A 13,998-nucleotide genomic window follows, 5' to 3' on the forward strand; every position below is an offset into this window, starting at 1 on the left:
AATTTGTGTCCTTCATAATGTCAGAAGCTATACCCACAAAGTATCAACAACTTGACTGTCTAAACATGACATGAGTAAGGATGACACCAATGGACATGCCAGAAAGGATGGCAGTGGAGCACAAGGCTTCAACCATACACTAAGAACCACAGGCAAGGGAGGAAGGCTGGAAGAGACAGATAGTCATCTCCAGAGGAGAGCATGTGAATTGGTGTCAAATAGCCCTGAAAACACCACAAAACTAACATGATACAGACTGACTGGGTTATATTTAGGAATATATATGCATGTAATAGCAATTAATGAGATTAAAAGGCCATGGATTTTAAGCAGAAGGGGGGAGCCATATGGCAATATTTGGAAGCAGGAAAGAAAAGAGAGAAATAGCATGATTATACTGAAAATTTAAAAATAAATGAAAAATCCAATCAGTGAAAAATATAAGAAACTTACTTCAAAACATCAATATTAACAAAGTTGCAATGTTATAGCACCATAGATAACACTTTAAAGCCAATCTGCATCTGAAATATAGGCACATTCTTCCATGAGATATTAACAAATTAAATCTATCAGTATATAAAAATGATTAAAGGGCAAAGTTTTGTTTTAGGATGGGAATTTGTTTAGAATTAGAAGATTCCAAATATATGCTTCATCAGAAAAGAGTTTAAAGAGGTAAAGTCATATGATTTCCTTGAATTGCTACTAACACAGGTTTTAATTTTTTTCGATATTTGCACTTGAGAAGAACCTGTGGAAAGCTGAGAATAAAATATTTTCTCTCAGCTGATAAAGACAGGCAGCAATCCTACAGTCAACATCATACTTGGTGCCAAGGAATTGAAGGGTTTGCTTCATGATTAAGAACAAGATAAACGTGATGGCTTTATCTACTTCTCTTCAACATTACATTGGATATTCTAGCCATCCCAGTAAGGTAAGAAAAAGAAATTAAAGATTCAAAGATTGAAGAAGAAGAAATAAAACTGGCCTTTTTTTCCAGATTGCATTCATAGAAAATTCAATAGATGGTACTGACAAGTTATCAGAATTATTAAGAAACCTTAGCAAGCTTTTTGGCACAAAACTTATTATGTTAAACTTCCCTGCGTTTCTGTATTCAACAAAGTGATACAAAATTAAATCTAGGAAACATATCATTTATCATCATTTCAAAAAAATATCAAGTATTCACGATAAAGACCTTTATGGAGAAAATTTCAAAACCTTAATGAACCATTGTAAAGGAGTTTGAAATAAATGGTTATGTCTATGAATTCTAAGACAATGCTCTCACAATTTCACCTAGTCCCAAACTGATCTATGGAGTCAATGCAGGTCACTCAAAACTTAAGTTGGTTATTTTTAATTTGTTGAATTAACAATTAATACTAATATGTGTACATGAAATCAAAGCCCCAGGAGCATCCAAAGAAAGGAGAGAATTTACCTTCCAACACCAGTCCTTACAGTAACGTTAGAGTAAGAAGTGGCACTGACACAGGGCAAGGCAATCATCACAGAGAGGGAAGTAAGATGAGTGCTGAACGATAATAAATACATATTACATCATAGGTGGGGATTTTAAAAATATCCTTATGGTTGGTCCATCTAATATTTTCTATTTATATATCCCTTTCATTATTTGTTCTTAACATTTTATTTATTCTTTGATTACTTTTGCCACATGTGATTGCAATTATTTGTTGACTTTCTTTTAAATTTTCTTATTTTAAATTGAAAATAGATTCTTTTCTCAAACAATACATCCCGACAACAGTTTACAATCCTTCCATTCCCAGATTCTTTCTCCCACCTCCCCTCTTCCCCAGATCCACTCCCTTCTCTTTCCTCCTCAGAAAAGAACAGTCCTCTTAGAGAAAACAACCAAACAGGACAAAACAAGATACAACAAGGCAAAAGCCATTATATCAAGTTTGTACATGGCAGCCCAATAAGAGGAAAAAGTCCCAAGACCATGCAAAAGATTCAGAGATAAACCCACTCCCATTGTTAGGAGTTAGGTTTTCAAATGAGCCCTTTGATTATTCATACATGTTTAGTTCCAGAACTATAGAACCAATCCAATATTTGACTTCTTTTAAGTCATTGATAAATACTTGTTAAATGAACCAGTGCATGAGAGAATGCTTTTAAGCACTTTCTGCATGCAGGAAGAGACTCATCCTTCTGTTGGATATCCATAGAAGCTCTACCTTGGGTACTCAGAGCCAGGACACAGTAATTAGGTAAAAAATCTAGACTTCAGAGCTTTGAGGCAATGAGATTTAGAGCACATGATTCCTACCTTTAGGGGCATTGCAGGCATAAGGAGTGTCTGAAGCAGCCAAGCAAAAGAAAAGCTGATATATAACAGACAGGAAGCAGTAATGTCTACAGCACTCATTAAGTGGAGAAATTGGAAGGCTGCCTGAGAGAACAGCCACAAAGGGATAGTATAGAGAAAGACAGACAGAGGATGTAAATGTTGTCTTACCACTTAAAATTCAGAAGGGACACACAAATGGATATAGACTTGGTTATCAGTCTTCAATCTATGTTTAGGTAAGCAGCTCCATTTAAAAAATGATAGAAGAAATGTTTCAGGACTTTTTCTTCAAAGAGCTTCCTTTATTCTACATGGCAGACATATGAAGAAATAATTCCAGAAAGGACAAAAGAGTTGCCCAGTATCACAGATATGGCAGAGTAACTCTGAAGCCTGGATATCCTGACCTGTAGCTCCAAACCCTTTGCTGCTGAAAAATCTAGGTACTGGAAGAAAAAATTCTGTCTCAGCTGAGGGACTGACAGATGGAATGCTGATGCCAGGAAGTGAATTCATTCTCTTTAGGAGAATGGCTTTAGACGTGAGGATTTGTTTATTTTCTTAGGGGTTTGTTTGTAGGTTCTCTCTGAAGAGTCACAGTCATGGACTTATAACACAGCTATTAATACCTGGTGCGAAGGAGAAGTTCAGGGAAAAATGGTGTTCCCTTTTGTCCTCTGCTCCAAATGCATGTAGAATCCCTGAGGCAATATACTATATATTCACTTACACACACACACACACACACACACACACACACACACACACGCACACACACATATGGCAAGCCAAATATATATATATATATATGGAAATAGTATCTAGATGCCCAGATTATGTTTCTGAAAAGATACTGAACAAGTCCCCTGACCCAAGACTGAACATTAAAAAAAAATGGAATCAAAGTAGCTTTTAGGTTGAAAAAATGTTAGAACTACAAATCTGACCTGTCAACTAGATATGGCTGAAGTAGTTAAAAACAAACTATAGTAACTAACATATGGTTAAATGTGTTATCTGGTGTAGACAAGGCTACATGATGTTAATCTTGAAAATTATTCTGCAAGTGCACAAATCATTATTAATTTTTTGATAGAAAAATTGAGGCTCAGTGGGATAAACCACTTGCCAGACACACATATCTCCTCATTGGTAAGGCAGATGTGAGGCTCTGGAATGTATAAACGCACATGTCAAGTTTTTCCACTGAAGGAAAATCCTACAGGATGAATATCCAAGGAAGATGTCTGGGCAAGAAGAGAAGGAGTCGCTGGCTGTAAGAACAACTCCTGACTCTCATCATAGCTGTCTCGAAAGACACGCAGACCTTTAGTAGCACATGACAAGTCCGGGACTACAAAGGCAGTCTTATTTACTGTCTTTGCCTTGACTTTCAGCAGATTCTTCCATTATTTAAAAGGAAACCCCCAAGAATAGTATATTTCACTTTAGGTCTCCACCAGTCATCATAAAAGTTATCAATAAAGTCTGGAACTTCAATATCATTAAAATTGTCAGAAAGAGAGAGCATGAGATGAAGAAAATCAGAAAAATTAAAAATCAATTCTCTTATTTTTTTAAATTTTATTTTGCATTCCAACAAGCACTTACTTCTAGAAAACTTGGAAAAGGAAATCATAGATATTTTCTTAGGAGCTGGAGTGCCTGAAATTGAAAACAGAAAGACCTGAGATGGGATGTTCCACGAGGCCAGAATAGAAAAAGTTAAAAATGCCAAGGCAAGCAGGTAAGCATTTCCGGAGTGTCAGAAGGACTTTCATAGTGCAGTGACGAACTCCAGGCTAAAGCTTTGATTCTCTTGGCCTCAGAAGGTCTCTCAGCAGAGCAGAAACCTCTGGAAACTAAATCTAAGAATGCTGCCTCGGGTTTACCCAGAAAGAGAAACAGGCCTATCAAACCCAGTATTCTGAAGACTTCCCTTGAGAAATCATTTCTAGGCACAGGGGGCACTTGAGAACTAGCATGAGTCCCCATCCCAGGTGCCTCATTAGGAATTTGGGCAATTAGTAGAGTAAACCTCTTTGTCTTTGGTTAGTGACTCACAGGAACAGCCTGTATCTTAGAAATTGGAACATGTTTTGTTAACAAACCAGTGAACCCAGAATAAACATGCCAAGGAAAGTAATTGTCTGTTATTCTATGTCTGAGGATGCTTTCCTCATTTATTGAATAAACAAATATAATTGAGTATCCACTTATGTGCCAGAAAGTATATTGGCTGGGGATACTAGTGCAATAAAACCATTAATGGTGCTGGCTCCCATAGAGTTATGAAGCAGGGAAGCATAGCAAGCTGTAGTTAAGCCATGGTTATGTTTGCAAAAGTTTGAAACAGGGCATCATCTAGACACATGCATTCCCTATACAAACTGTTTGGTCACCAGACAATGCATTTGTGCCATGAGTAAAGGAGGTTCCCCTCCTTTATCCAGAGAGAGTGCTCTCTAAGATTCATGGCTTGTGAAGTGGACTGTGGGCTGGATTTAGGTGATGGTGTTGTTTAAAGTATACCCAGGGAGGCAGATTTAAAACTAAGAATACCTACCACAAGGGTATTACTCGAAGGAAAAAATAAATAATGGAAGGGAAAATATAGAAACCAAGTTGTGCTAATGTGCTTATATCTTTCAGTGTTTTTCTGAGTCATAAAGTTTAATCTGGAATTGAAGAAAAATGTCAATTAACAACTAGATGAATGGAAGGAAATTTAAGGCAGAGGAAGAAATGATGTGAGAAAGAATTGATGAGTTAATAGAAACCCCTTCCAAGATGTGAAACAACCCGAAATGTGCAAGGAGAACCCGAGGAAGAGATCACGTTGGAGTTAATGGGACTGAGGATGCATAAGGCTTTGCACAACTGCAGGCTTATTTTGAGCTAGTAAAGCTTCTAAGGAAGTGATGACTCAATCATAAGCAAACTTCTAATTGAGATCTGAGAAATGAAACCATGAATGACAGGTTGGGACTCAGAAAGACAATTAGGGGACTACTGTGGTTGTCCAGTGTGAATGCTTTGGAACTAGAGCCCTGGTGGAAGACCAAGTGATGGCACTGGATTGTTGAGACCCCGAAAACTAACCCAACCTAGGAATCTTAATGCATGGTCCAGAGTCTTGCCTTTACCCACCTGACTCAGGAGCTCATTCTGAGAAAGTGATTATCTCCGGAAAGTGTGGTTTTTCATAGAAATCTGAATGGATTGCAGTGTGAGCCTCTTGGGGCAGCTTGACAGAATAGTGTCTAATTCATGATATGGAGAATCATAACAGTGTCTTTCAATTCTCAGAGTAGGGAACTTGAATAAAGAGGTGACCCTCTCTCCTTGGAATATACACTTGAGACACCGGTAAGTATGGAATACAATGCTCCTGTTGGGTCATGAGACATTAGTGGTAGAGCTGTTTACACAGGACTCATCTCAGATCCTTTTCTTGTTCTTACTCTTGCTCATAACTGATAGTGTCATGGCTTACTCAGGAAAGGGGTTAAAGTGGTAGATATGCAATATATTGCTACAGGTCTATCTCATTTGATACATGTATTAGTGATTAATAAACCACAATATGCTTGGGAGTCACTGAATTCTCTATAAAGTGATTTTTGTAAAAACACTAATGACAAGGTTCCATTTCTTAATGTGACACTCAAGAGCCTTCAGGCAGAACTCTGTTATCTATGGATAAGTGTCAGTTCAGAAACACTGACCAGTCATATCCTGAAAGTAAGTGTATCTTGTAGTACTGCCACTTTGATGAATGGATAAATGCAGTTCTCTTTAGATAAAGCTACAAAAATCATTTATAACATGAGTTTGCATCAGTTTCATAAGAGAAATACTCATGAAGATATGGCCATTCATGGAGTTCTGTGAATATGAACTGACACTTGGAGGAGACTTAGGTGAGAGATCATTCTTCTCTATTATGGTAATTTAAATCAGTATTTAGTTCCCTAATACCAGAGGTTAGAAATTATTGATATCATTGCAAAGATCCATTTTTTCCATTCTCTTTTTGCTCTCAGCATATCATGATCAATTAAATAACACCAAAGGGTTCTTCAAACAAATAACTGTAACTACTGTTACTACCATGTTCATTAACTACATATACTCTGTACATCTGCTTGGTCCATGATGCCACTTGATTTTTGACTCACTAAGATCTTACGTGACCGATAGAGTTCAGGCTTTTTCATTATAGCTACTTCACACTTATTCAACCATAGTCTTTAGGTAAAAGATTTTACAAGGATTCCCAGAGGTGATTCCATATTCCAGTTAACCAGCTCTAAAGTTGCAATAGCTCTTCCAATCTCCTTGAGTAGCCACATAGAGCTCAGAATCACTATCTAAGTGCACACATAATACATGTTGCTTATGTTAATTTGTGTCTTACAAATTTAGAATCAATTTCTGCATACATTTACCATGTTGATGATACTATGGCTTAGAACCAGTTATGGATTAAGAGACAGTGACAAAAGGCAGAATAGACAAAACATCTATAAAAGGTGACAAGAAGAGAAGAAACAAATGTATAAAATTTAATTACGTTGTGATAAACAACCCTTTTAACAAATAGAAATTGACTAAAGGCAAATAACTAACTGAAATTATCTTGAGTTTTAGGTTGGAATACCAAGAGTCTGCAAACATTTATCTGGGGGGGTTCCCACCATCCAGTTTTTAAATTTTTATAAATTAAAATACAATTATGTAATTTTTTCACTTTCCTCATCCAATTGCCCCTGGATTACTCCTATAACACTTTCTCAAATTCATTGCCTCCACCAATTTTTTTCTTTAATGGTTATTTTATACACACAGGAATTATATATAAATATATGTGTGTATATATGTGGATCATATATTCCTAAATATATAGATACAATCTGACCAGTACATATTTTACTTATATGCATATGATTTATTAATGTTTGCTAATAATGCACTATAATCAGGGTAACTTTAAAACCCTTGGAGGTACATCTTCTAAGAAGATGGAATGCTCCAGTTAACCTAGGTATATTGAGCACACACACGGTCAGAAACGGTTTCAGCTACAATGAGGGGTGTGTTGTCCACAGTCCTGAGATTCATAACTGAGAACACAGACTGAAACGGAGGCCATGTCAAAAGCTGAACATGGTTTGATGAGTTGTTTTCTGTGGTGGTTTTTGTGTATTGCAAAAAAATGTTTCCTTGATGAATGGTGAAGTCCACACTTTTATGTGAAGATTCGGAGCCAAGAGCCTCCAATGAGGGAGAACATGCAACATCTGTCTTTTTAGACCTAGGTTAGCTCATTGAATATTATCTTTTCTAGTTTCATCAATTTACTGCAGTTTGTGATTTCATTTTTTTTATAGATGAGAACTATTTTATAATATATATGCACCATACTTTCCTTATCTATTCATTATTTGAAAGACATGTATTGTTGTTCCCATGTCCTAGCTAGCACAAACAGAACAGTAATGTGGAGCCCAATCCCAGGGGATACATCTACAAAACATCTTCCACACCTAAGGCTCTCACAACATTGCAGGAGAAGGGACGGAAAGAAAGATTGTAAGAGCCAAAGGTTCCGGAAGTTTGCTGTGAGATTGTGTCTCCTAGTAATATCAGAAGCTACACACCTAAAATCTCAACAAAATGAAACTAAACATGAGCAGTAAAAGGATGACAAATAAAGACATGCCAAAGTAGGTGGGGGAAAGCATGTGAGGCCTCACTTCTACATAAATAACTACAGACAATTAAGGAATCCTGAGAGCTGGAGAAATAGTATTACCCAGGGAAGAGCACACCAGTTGGTTATCCAATACCAAATGGTCAGTCCTAAAACATATATACAATATATACAAGTAACATTATAGAGACTGAACATGTTATATTTAGGAACACACACACACACACACACACACACACACACACACACACACACACACACATTCATGGGACAATAATTAACCAAAACCTAGGCCACAAATTTGAAAGAGAACACGGAGCAGAATATTGGAAGGTTTGCAGAGAGGAAAGGAAAGGAAGAAATAACGGAATTAAATAATAATTTTTTAAAAAGAAAAAAATAACATGTTTTTCTCTTATCTTCAACACAGGAGTAAAGGAAGATAGAAATTGAAAGAAGCCCAGTAAAAATAGAGTTCCCTTTTAAGGGTGAGCCTCAACTCTAGAAACAAACATAGGTGTTATAAACGTAAGCACTTTAACCACAACTTAGATAATATTTGTCAATGAACAGAAGTCTAAAATGTCCCTAAAAATATAGATTTTTCCTTTTAATGACTACTTCTATTTTCTTAGGGATTATAGGTATATTTAAATTTTTTATCTGGTCTTCATTTAATTTTAATTTTGGTATGTGGTACTTATCCAGAAAATTGTCCATTTTTTTAGATTTTCCAATTTTGTGGAGTACAGTTTTTTAAAGTATGACCTGATGATTCTCTGGATTTCCTCAGTGTCTGATGTTATGTTTCCCTTTTCATTTCTGATTTTGTTAATTTAGATATTCTCTCTCTGCCTAATGGTTAGTTTATAGGAATTTGTCTGTCTTGTTGATTTTCTCAAAGAATCAACTCTTTGTTTCATTGATTCTTTGTATTGTTCTCTTTGTTTCTATTTTATTGATTTCAGCCCTGAGTGTGATTATTTCCTGGTGTCTGTTCCTCCTAGGTGAGTTTGCTCCTGTTTGTTCTAGAACTTTCAGATGTGCTATTAAATCACTAGTGTGAGATTTCTCCAACTTTTTTATTTAGGCATTTACTGGTATGAATTTTCCTCTTAGCACTGCTTTCATAGTGTCCCATAAGTTTGGGTATGTTGTACCTTCATTTTCATTGAATTCTAGGAGATCTTTAATTTCTTTCTTTATTTCTTCCTTGACCCAGTGGTGATTCAGTTGGGCATTACTCAGTTTCCATGAATTTGCAGGCTTTCTGTAGTTTGTGTTGTTGAATTCTAACTTTAAGCCACGGTGATTAGATAAGATACAGGGGATTTTCTAATTTTTTTATATATGTTGAGATTTGCTTTGTGACCAAATATGTGGTCAGTTTTACAGAAGGTTACATGAGGTGGTGAAAAGAAAGTGTATTCTTTTGTGTTTGTGTAGAATGTTCTATAGATGTCTGTTAAACCCATTTAAGTAATATCATCTGTTAGTTCCCTTATTTCTCTCTTAAGTTTCTATCTGGCAGACCTGTCCATTGGTGAGAGTGTAATGTTGAAGTCTCCCATTATTAGTGTGTGGGGTTTCATATGCGATTTAAGCTTTAGTAGTATTTCTTTTACAAATGTTGGTGCCCTTGTATTTGGGGCATAAATGTTTAGAATTGAGACTTCATAATTATTCATTTTCCTGATGATAAATATGAAATGTCCTTCTCCATCTCTTTTCATTAATTGTAGTTTGAAGTCTATTTTATTAGATATTAGGATAGCTACACCAGCTTGCTTCTTGAGTGCATTTGATTGGAAAGTCTTTTCCCAGCCTTTTACTCTGAAGTAGTATCTGTCTTTGAAGTTGAGGTGTGTTTCCTGTATGCAGCAGAAGGCTAACACATTCATTGTGTTAGCCTGTGTCTTTTTATAGGTGAATTGAGTCCATTGCTATTAAGGGATATTAATGACCAGTGACTGTTAATTGCTGTTAGTTTTTGGTGGTAGTGTGTGTGTGTGTTTTTCTCTTCTTTGGGATTTGCTGGTGTGGGATTATCTATTGCCTGTGTTTTTGTGGGTGCATGTAATTCCTTGGGTTGGAGTTTTGTTTCTAGTGCTTTCTGTAGGGCTGGATTTGTAATTAGGTATTGTTTAAATTTGGTTTTGTCATGGAATATCTTGTTTACTTTGTCTATGGTGATTAAAATTTTTGCTGAGCATAGTAGTTTGGGATGGCATCTGTGGTCTCTTAGTTTCTGCATAATGTCTGTCCAGGACCTTCTGGCTTTCAGTCTCCATTGAGAAGTTGGGTGTTATTCTGATGGGTCTGCCTTTTTATGTGACTTGACCTTTTTTCCTTTGCAGTTCTTAATATTCTTCTTTTATTCTGTATGTTTAGTAGTTTGATTATTAAGTGGTGAGGGGACTTTTTCAGGTCCAGTCTATTTGGTATTCTGTAAGCTTCTTGTATCTTCATAGGCATTTCCTTCTTTAGGTTGGGAAAGTTTACTTCTATGATTTTGTTGAATGTGTTTTCTGGCCTTTGAGCTTGCATTTTTCTTCTATCCCTATTATTCTTAGGCTTGGCCTTTTCTTGGTGTCCCAGATTTTCTGGATGTTATGTGCTATGACTTTGTTGGTTTTAATGTTTTCTTTGACCCATGAATCTATTTCCTCCATCGTATCTTCAACACTGGGGATCATCTCTTCCATCTTTTGCATTCTGTTGGCTATGCTTCCATCTGTAGTTCCTCTTCATTTACCCAGATTTTTCATTTCCAGAATTCCCTCAGTTTGTATTTTCTTTATTGCCTCTATTTTAGTTTTCAAGACTTGAACTGTTTCCTTCACCTGTTTGATTGCTTTTTCTTGGCTTTCTTTAAGGGATTTATTGAGTTCTTCCAATTTTTTTTGTTTGTCCTTGATTTCTTTAAGGGGATTTTTTCATTTTTTTAAAGGCCTCTATCATCTTCATAAAGTTTTTTTTTTAATTTATTTTACAACACCATTCAGTTCAACATAATAGCCACAGATTCCCCTGTTCTCCCCCTCTCGCCCCCCTCCCCCCAGCCCACCCCCCATTCCCACCTTTTCCAGATCAAGGTCTCTCCCGAGGACCGGGGTCGACCTGGTAGACTCAGTCCAGGCAGGTCCAGTCCCCCCCTCCCAGACCGAGCCAAGCGTCCCTGCATAGGTCCCAGGATTCAAACAGCCAACTCCTGCAACGAGCTCAGGACCCGGCACCAACGCACGGCTGCCTCCCAAACAGATCAAGCTAAAAGACTGTCTCACCCATTCAGGGGGCCTGATCCAGTTGGGGGCCCCTCAGCCTTTGGTTCATAGATCCTGTGCTTCCATTCATTTGGTTATTTGTCCCTGTGCTTTATCCAACCTTGGCTTCAGCAATTCTCGCTCATATAAACCCTCTTCTTTCTCACTAATTAGACTCCCAGTGCTCCACCAGGGGCCCAGCTGTGGATGTCTGCATCCAGGGAAAGAGAGTGGGAGATCCTAGCTGGATCAAAAAAAGAGAGGGAGAACAAGGAATAGGAGACCATGGTAAATGAAGACCACATGAGAAGGGGAGGAAGCAGAGAGCTAGGGAGGCCCACGGAGATCCACAAAGATACCCCCGCAAAAGTCTGCTGGCAATGGTCGAGAGACGGCAGGAGCTGACCTACTCTGGTGATGGGATGGCCAGACACCCTGATAGTTGTGCCATAAAGTTATTTTTAAGGTCGTTTTCTTCTGCTTCTCCTACATTGAGATCTTCAGTTCTTGCCGTTGTAGAAGCCCCAGGTTCTGGTGGTGCGTATTGCTCTTTATGTTGTTGAATGTATTCTTGCGCTGATGTCTGCCCATCTCTTCCTCTAATCCATTCAGGGGGTGCCTGTGCCTCCAGGTGTCACTCTTCCTGCAGGGTCCCATCTGTGACCCAGAGCGCCTCTGAGGTCGCTGTGCACAGTTGGGGTTGGGAGGGCTGAGTGGTGCTTGTAAATTCCAGAGACAAATAGGGGGTGCTGAAAAGGCCTGCCTGCAGGAGCCTTGTAGCATGAATCTTAAAGGGTCTTATTAATAATTAAAAAAAAAACCTCGGGATCCAGGTATTGGGGTGAATGCTGAAAGATCAGAGAGACAGAACAGGCCACAGCTAACTTCCCAGCTGATCTTGTTTCCTCAGACTGGAAGCCTCTGAGTCCTCATCCCAATGGATCTCAGCTGAACTGCTGCTAAAAAGCCTAAAAACTTAACCTGGCTCTAGTTTCTGGTCCTCATGCCTTATATACCTTTCTGCTTCCTGCCATCACTTCCTGGGATTAAAGGTGTGTGTCACCATGCCTGGCTGTTTCCAGTGTGGCTTTGAACTCACAGAGATCCCGATGTATTTCTGCCTTGAAATGCTAGGATTAAAGGTGTGTGAGTGCCACCATTTTCTGGCCTCTATGTCTATCTAGTGGCTGTTCTGTTCTCTGACCCCAGATAAGTTTATTAGGGTGCACAATATATTAGGGAACACAATATCACCACAGAGCCTTGCCTACTGGCTGGCTAATGGGGCTGTGATGGGTAGGGGTGGAGGGACACAGGTTATGGCTTGAGGCCTAGGGCCTAGAGACTGAGCTGTCCAGCTGGGGAAATTGTCACTCATCTCTTGGTCCAATCTGTGCTAATGGTGTCTGTGTCCCAGGGAGCTGCTGAGCTCGTAGAGGATGGGTGGATTTGGGCAATGGAGTGGGACTTGTAGATTACAGGGTCTGATGGGGGTGGTGGTGGGAAAGTCTGCAGCAGCCTTGCCTGCTGGCCAGCTAATGGGGCTGTGATAGGTGGGGTTGGGGGGCACAGAGTATGGCCTGGGGTCTAGGGCCTAGAGACTGAGCTGTTCAGCTGGGAGAAAAGTCACTCACCTCTTGGTCCAATCAGTGCTGGCAGTGTCTGTGTCTCAGGGAGCCACTGAAATCGTGGAGGATAGATGGGTTTGGGGGCCAGAATGGGACTTGTAGATTACAGAGTCTGATGCGAGAGTGGTGGTGGAAAGGCCTGCTTGTATGTAGGAGCCTTGCCTACTGGCTGGCTAGTGGGGCTGCAACGGGTGGGGGTTGGGGGGGAACAGCGGGTGTGCCTTGGGGCCTAGGTCCTAGAGACTGGGCTGTTCACCTGGGAGAACAGTTCCTCACCTCTAAGTCCAGCTGGTGCTGGAGGTGTCTCTGTTGTGTACCACCTCTTTGGGTCTTCTGCTCAAGGTCTCATGAACCCGCAGAGTATTTACACAGGTGTGGCCATTGCTGGAGAGTGCTATGCACTTCCAAACTCTGCTGAGAGACTTTAGTTCCTTCTGATTAGAGGACTGAAGTTGCCAGTTGTGAGTGTTCTAGTTGTAGAAATCACTCAGGTGTTTTGCACATAGTCCTCTCACTGGTACCCTTAAAACACATAACCTTACTACTGCAAAGCCACTGAAGAAATATGTCTTTCCCTGATCTGGTTATTTGGACATTTAACTTAAAAGAATGTTTGTGTCTTTAATTGTACATACTGTTGTATACAGTGTATAAGACAGGTCTCTATGTAATGCATTTTAGCATGAGAGTGACATCCTATCATTTTTGCTATAAGTATTAGGAATTGGCAAGTCCAGTCTATCCCAAGTATAGGAAAGGACCTTATATACAAGTGAAACTCATTATGGGTCATCTTTGGGAGGATTTGCAAAATATGGAGTCATTTAAAGTTGTATCTTATCGAGTCCACAGAGTAATTTTTATTGGTCTGTCCTTATTATGTGCTTTGCCTTCTACTTGACTTTTAGCTCTTTGCTCCTCTCTTCTGATCCATCTGTACAGTTCTATTGCATTCTGAACACTATCAGAAGTCAAAATTTTTTCCTGATGAGGACCAAATGATAAATAAGCTTTTGGCCCATAATCTCAGTTGCATTAAATTTAGCAAAGATAACCCAA

General features: G+C 38.8%; 1 long non-coding RNA gene across 1 annotated transcript in view; it reads left to right on the forward strand.

Moving 5' to 3' along the window:
• The window catches only part of LOC143267833 (uncharacterized), a 47,440-nt gene extending 40,330 nt beyond the window's left edge, over nt 1-7,110 (forward strand). Inside the window, exons 2-3 of the long non-coding RNA XR_013043410.1 lie at nt 752-940; nt 4,985-7,110. This is a non-coding gene — a long non-coding RNA (uncharacterized LOC143267833). The remainder of the gene's footprint in view (nt 1-751; nt 941-4,984) is intronic.
• The last annotated feature ends 6,888 nt before the right edge of the window (nt 7,111-13,998 follow it).

Source organism: Peromyscus maniculatus, chromosome 11 (genome assembly GCF_049852395.1).
Source record: "Peromyscus maniculatus bairdii isolate BWxNUB_F1_BW_parent chromosome 11, HU_Pman_BW_mat_3.1, whole genome shotgun sequence".
NCBI lineage: Eukaryota > Metazoa > Chordata > Mammalia > Rodentia > Cricetidae > Peromyscus > Peromyscus maniculatus.